Source organism: Alosa pseudoharengus, unplaced genomic scaffold (assembly GCF_046254945.1).
Source record: "Alosa pseudoharengus isolate Yale_2024_CS ecotype anadromous, Long Island Sound unplaced genomic scaffold, YU_APseudo_1.1 YU_APseudo_1.1_scf_24, whole genome shotgun sequence".
Taxonomy (NCBI): domain Eukaryota; kingdom Metazoa; phylum Chordata; class Actinopteri; order Clupeiformes; family Clupeidae; genus Alosa; species Alosa pseudoharengus.
The window spans coordinates 6,994,453-7,000,861 of NW_027468689.1; the positions used below are offsets into that span (position 1 = coordinate 6,994,453).

Below are 6,409 nucleotides of genomic sequence, written 5' to 3' on the forward strand. Positions count from 1 at the left end.
TCTCTCTGTGCCACGGATACAAGTCTTTATCAGTGTTGTCAGGAAAGCTAAAACAGGGCTAAGAGATGACCCCTGCGTTTTCAGCCATGCTGCTATGCTCAACACAGACAGTTATCTGAAACCGTGGCTGGAATTCCTCGGTGAAACTCCCTCCATATGGGTCCTTCACCTCTGACCTGCTCGAGGCCCATGAATGGCGTCAGTGCGGTGGGTGGCAGTAATATGGAGGGCAAATACCTCACGGGGCAGTAATATGAGGGGCAAATACCGCATGGGACAACACTCACCTTTCTCTTTATAGAAAAGCCCACAGAAGAGCAAAAGATTAAGGATGAAAAAAAACAAAGTTCAAGTTGACTGGTATCTAGCAGACACTTTTATCCCAAGCAATATAGGCTCACAACAGCGGGGTCGGGAATCAAGCCCGGCTAAGAGGCCATCAGGCAGTGACAATATAGCCTGGCCCCGCTCTCCTAGATCTTCTTTCAGGGAGATCTAGTCTGGAACACCATAGTTCATAACCATTTCCCTCAGACAAGAAACATGTCAGGCCATTAGCAACGAGAGGGGAAGACAAAACCTACATTTATTGTGATAAACAGACGCAGCAACACCTGCAAACGTCAAAAAAAGGCAGTTGAAAAAAATGCAGAAATTCATTTACAGCAGATCCTGGCCGTCCCCAGAGACTTTCTAATGTGGAGACACAGCACTCAAAACACCCTCCATAGAAATGCATGGGGCTAGTTTGTAACGCCAATATGGCCGTTACTACACATATCACACCCCTTTCTTGGCAAAACGCCGACATGTAAATACATTGAGCCAATCATGTGGTGTGATGTGAATACATTGAGCCAATCATGTGGTGTGTTGTGAAGACATCGTGCCAATCATGTGTTGTGATCTCGCCGCTGGAGCAAGATTGGTGTCGTGAAGCCTTGCGCACGCGCAGTTCGACCCATAGACTGTGCCCGATGAGTGCCCATAAAACGTTGGTATATGGCCGCCGAGTGGAGGGACTTGCCTAAAAGGACTTTGCCGTCCCATACTGCTCACTGGGTGGGGAGGCTGGGTCACCAATATGGGACTCATTGAAATGGGACCTACAACGACATCCCCACTGGGAGATAGACTTCCTGTCACATGACCAAGAAAGAGCCCAGTCCCCACACACCCACACCCAGTCCCCACACACTCACACACCCAGTCCCCACACACACACACACACACACACACTCAATACTGATTAACACAAAAATGAGGGACAGGGAACACCGGCCATCTGCTCCTGAGCAGCAGCTTGCGTGGCCGTCCTTTGTCATCTCAGACAGCACTAGCATGCTAGCTGCATTAAGCAGGCTAACAATCACACTCAAGTGTTGGAGGCAGGAGGACGGGAGGATAGACGGAAGAAAAAGCATAATAAAGAGGGAAGAGAAGTGAAGTTGACTCCAGTCAGACAGTGTGGAGGAGAGAGAGACAAAAGGAAGGAGGAAGACAAAGAGAGCGCGAGTGAGCCTGACTCTGCCACCTTTACTGAGGTCATGTCCTGATTGAGCCTGACTCTGCCACCTTTACTGAGGTCATGTCCTGAGTGAGCCTGACTCTGCCACCTTTACTGAGGTCATGTCCTGAGTGAGCCTGACTCTGCCACCTTTACTGAGGTCATGTCCTGATTGAGCCTGACTCTGCCACCTTTACTGAGGTCATGTCCTGATTGAGCCTGACTCTGCCACCTTTACTGAGGTCATGTCCTGAGTGAGCCTGACTCTGCCACCTTTACTGAGGTCATGTCCTGAGTGAGCCTGACTCTGCCACCTTTACTGAGGTCATGTCCTGAGTGAGCCTGACTCTGCCACCTTTACTGAGGTCATGTCCTGGTTGAGCCTGACTCTGCCACCTTTACTGAGGTCATGTCCTGGTTGTGACGACGCTCTGGGCTCTGCCAAAGGATGAAACAAGACGGATCATTCTCATGAATATCTTCACGCCTAATCCCGCTTTAGCCAATTCACCACATATAGACCCTTTCAACAGCATAGCCACATTCAGCTAATGGTAACTTGGGGACAAAAAAATAGTGCGAAAACATGTTTTAAAAGCAATATTTTGCAGAGCATTACACTAAAGTCCGATTAATTTTCATTTCAAAGTATCTGCACTGGTTTTGAATGTTTCGACTGTAATATCTATATCTATATTAATATAATATCTATATGTAATATCTCCAGCCAACTGCTAACACGCACCTGTCTGCTTTCGGCTGCATTACAAACCTGCACCCTGTTGTGTTCCACTGGAGCACAGACAGATTAGGACTTATGCATCATTAACAAATGTTCTTGTTGCCATTCCTCATCCACAACTGTACCGCACAGCAATCACACAAATGAATTTTTTGCTTGCTGGTGTGACTGGCCATTACCTTAAATCAGCTGACATTTCCCCATGTCAGTGTGTGTGTGTGTGTGTGGGAACACAAGTGAGGGATAGGAGTGCTCCTGTAGTGTCTGCTCCTTGCCATTCTACCTCACTGGTCTATTTCTCCTCTCCTAACGGAGTGTCCAGGGGGCTGCTGGTCTATTTCTCCTCTCCTAACGGAGTGTCCAGGGGGGTGCTGGGAGGGCCAGCTGCCGCTACCGCTGCAAGTTGGCAGCCTGGCAACAGAATCGTGTTCCATAAATCGTCAGGCCACGCCTTTTCCCACCACACCCAAACCCAAACACACACACACACACACACACACACAAACAGTGACAGGATACTGGGCATGGCACCATGCACGCTGCCAACATACTCGCTGAAATAGTGGCAGCTGCTCCCTACCAGGTGCCCTGTTCGTATGGTGGGGTGTGTGGCGTCACAGGGCCCCTCTTGTGTGTCTGCCCGATGGTCCATGTCTTCAAGTTGTGTTAGGCAGGTCTTTGATGCCCCTCTCAAATGTAACTGAGCCAGGGTGAAACAAAACCCTCATTAAAGGGGAAGGGGGGGGGGTGTTCTTTGTGTGGTTAAGCCTCCCAGCTGGGGAGGGACCGCAGGGCACAGGCGTCCAATAGGGGCAAAGAAAAACAACTCTGCTCCAAGCTCCAAGGACACTTTCCCTCAGATCTTCATCGAGCGAGTCTACTTCCGATCACGCTGTGACAGCTGTGATATGTGGACACCACACACACACGCACGCACACACACACACACACACAAAGGGGGTCTACCTATATCACACACACATTTACACACACACACAGGAGACCAAAGCTTCCACTGGACTCTACCAAAACTAATCAGGAGGGGCCCTGCAACAGCTGCTTTCCTCATTAGTTAAGCTGTGGCCATACAAAGACCCCAGCAGAGAGAACATATCTCAGAATGTCCATCAGAACGATTCCCTCTTCTAGTCTGGCAGACGAAATGAGAAAAGCATTCCAGAATCTCCTGTATTTCTCAATGACCCCCCCCCCCAGCCTCAAACCCCATGGTGCTTGAACCAAGTATCTGTGCCAGAGAGAAATGCTTAAGTCAGAAATCCTGCAAGAATGTCCTAACCCATGGTCTCGTTTTTGTGTTCAAGGGAGGACTATAGCGTTAGAAGTCATCTTCATTAAAAAAAACACCACTTCACACTTGCCAGTGCTTCTCTGGTTTGAGAAAAACATTTCTTCCACTTGGCTTAATGTCTACATTGGGAGCAAAGCAAGTGAGTCAGTGAGAGAAAGTATGTTAGGGAATGACAGTTGGTGTACACCACCCAAGTCTTACTAATTACCTGAGGGCTTGAGGCCTTGAGCATGTAACTCTTTAGGAGCGGGGCATTGCCATTCCCCCTCCTCCCAGGAGGAAGAGACCCTCTACAACCCCTGTAGTCTACACAGACCCTTCTGATCTTTTTGAATTTTAAGGCACAATGCAGACAGCATTGCAGCCCATCTGACCTAGATGGTGCCCAGACAGCAGCCTTGAGTGTCCGTGATCTCCAGACCTCTGTTTCTGACCTCTGGCTGCTGCTGACAGCCACATGTGATGGGGGAAATATTTGCAGGGACACTCGTCATCACCACTAGCACGACATACCGACCTCGGGAGGCCAGACACTTGCATCTTTCAGTCTGGACACGGAAACAGTCCACATGCTTTTCCTAAATTTGAATGTAAATAGATCCCCTTTGCCACTGGACACTACATACAATATGTAGGCTACACTGCAAACATAGACTAAAAGAAGGGACAGAGTTGGGACTAAGGCACTACATTTGTCCTCTGTTGTGATTTGGTTATTGCATCTTAGGCAAACACACATGGCATAAACATTGACCAAGGAGATAGCTGTGGGCAGGAAACAATGTCAGCATATTAGCACGGGGCTGTTAGCCTACTGTCGTTTGGGGAATATTGGCCCTGACAGCTGCGTTTGCGACTCCCCTCCCCAACAATTCCCCAAGACACGCGTGTGGAGGAGGCATGCAGTGCCCCTAAACCTACTGGATTCGAGTGTTGCCCCTAACTGGATTACTTCCACAGCTGAGCTTAACAGACATTACGACAAGTTGGCAATTATCTGCCGACTCATCCCATGCGCGATGGTAATCATGTTACTCCCAAAAGACTGGTGGAAACAATGGTCCCAACCTAACACTTCTGACAGGCGTGTCTTTTAACATGAAATGACTTTGCCTTCTTGGGCATTAAAATGAGTAGCCTACCCTCGTACACTGTAAAGTACAGGAATTGGAAATTCACCACATCCATAAATCTACACCTTTGGGAAGACAATGGGAGCCCCTAGCAAGGTTAGAACGGGCAGCCTCGCTTGCGATACATAGCCTAAAGTCGAGGGATCCTTTAATAAACGGGTAAATGAAAATAAAATCGTACACAATGGACTACACGTTTAATTTACGCTGCAGAGTAAATGGACAAGTCATCAAATACGCTCTCATTTTAGAAGCTAAACTTACAACAAGGACTGTTGTGCAAGCTAACTAGCACACATTAGAAAGGGTGGTGGCACACTCACAAGCTGGTTACATTGTGGCGAGTGATGTTGGCTGCGCTGGCAGACAAACTAGCAACATTACAGTTACAAGATGTCACCCCTAATTTCCCTGCTTTAATAGACCATGGATCACATTTTTTAAAATACCTAAAAAGCCACCTAAATTAATTGAGACAAAAAGCAGGCCATTTAACTAGCTGCATGTGTAGCCATGGCAGACGTGATGTGGGGAGTATTTACACTAGTTTGGGGCTAAATGTGGCATTAGTAGCTTGCATATCTCGCTGAATCAAAAATAATAACTGATAACTGCAGGCAGAGAGTAACCTACCACCCAATGTTCCACTGAAAAACACACCCTTGTTTCTCTGGTTGCACAAGAGCCATGCCAATGCCCGATCATAATTGTACTTAAATGCTTCCATGGTACAACATATGGCCAATGTGTAGCCTACTCTTATGCTCGAGGGACCCTCAGAGGACATCCAAAGAACCTTAATGCATAATATATTTTAAAAATACGTCCAAGGTTTACGCCAGTAGTCTACCGGTAAATTTACAGTCGCATCTGCGGCTATAAACTTGTATTCAAGGGATCCTCTATTCTCTGAGAATCCCGAGACAGTTTTCTCTCAAGAGGGATTGCCCGGGAGGCAACCAAACCCAAGAAGAAGGTTGGGATTTTGGGTCTTCTTAATTTGACCCAAATCAATTAGAGCATAGACATGAGGGAGATCTTTTCAGTATGATGTAAAGTGTACAGAAACGTAAAATGAGTGCTTACTTGCTCCAAGATCCAGTACCGCTCGACAATGAAGTCTCCTCCTGTTTCCTGGTGGGAACACTACAACAATGCTTTCAGCACGCGAGAAAACAGGGAAAATCCCACAAGATGTCCCGGTAAACACAAATTTGTGGCAGTTAAGAAGACGAGGGTATCTTCTTTTTCACTGACCACTTGCCTGAGAAAATCCCATTTGCTTAAGGATACATTGGTCGTTCTGTTCCCTCTCCCAATCTCTCCCGGGGAGCAGGGGTTGTTGCGCCTTGTATGAGAGAGAGTCGTTTCCTGTCCAGCCCTGCTCGCTGCCTTGACTAATCGACCAATCCAAAGAACTGGGTTGGATGGCTACCTCTGGAAAGACGGCCCTGCATTACCCCCACCAGACAGAACATCGAAAAGTAGCCCGTGTAGCAACTGATTTTTTTAACCCTCTGACTCCCCCCACGTTCCAAGGAGCAGTGGGTTGAACACCATTTCCAACTTCAGATATCTTACTGAATAATATATTCTGACTATACAAGACTTGAAGTTACAAAGTTGTGATATTAGGCTACCTTGTGCTATATATCTCCAGATCATGTGGACACAGTTTCCGTCTATGCCTGAAATGGAGATAAATGGTTAGGCTAAAT

The 6,409-nt window shown here is 47.4% G+C and overlaps 1 protein-coding gene across 6 annotated transcripts in view; it reads right to left on the reverse strand.

Moving 5' to 3' along the window:
- The window catches only part of raph1b (Ras association (RalGDS/AF-6) and pleckstrin homology domains 1b), a 58,787-nt gene extending 52,728 nt beyond the window's left edge, over positions 1–6,059 (reverse strand). For all 6 annotated transcript variants that reach the window (XM_076302967.1, XM_076302965.1, XM_076302963.1 and 3 more), the window contains exon 1: positions 5,778–6,059. The gene's annotated coding sequence lies outside the window, so the exon portion shown is untranslated. The remainder of the gene's footprint in view (positions 1–5,777) is intronic.
- Between the last annotated feature and the right edge of the window lie 350 nt (positions 6,060–6,409).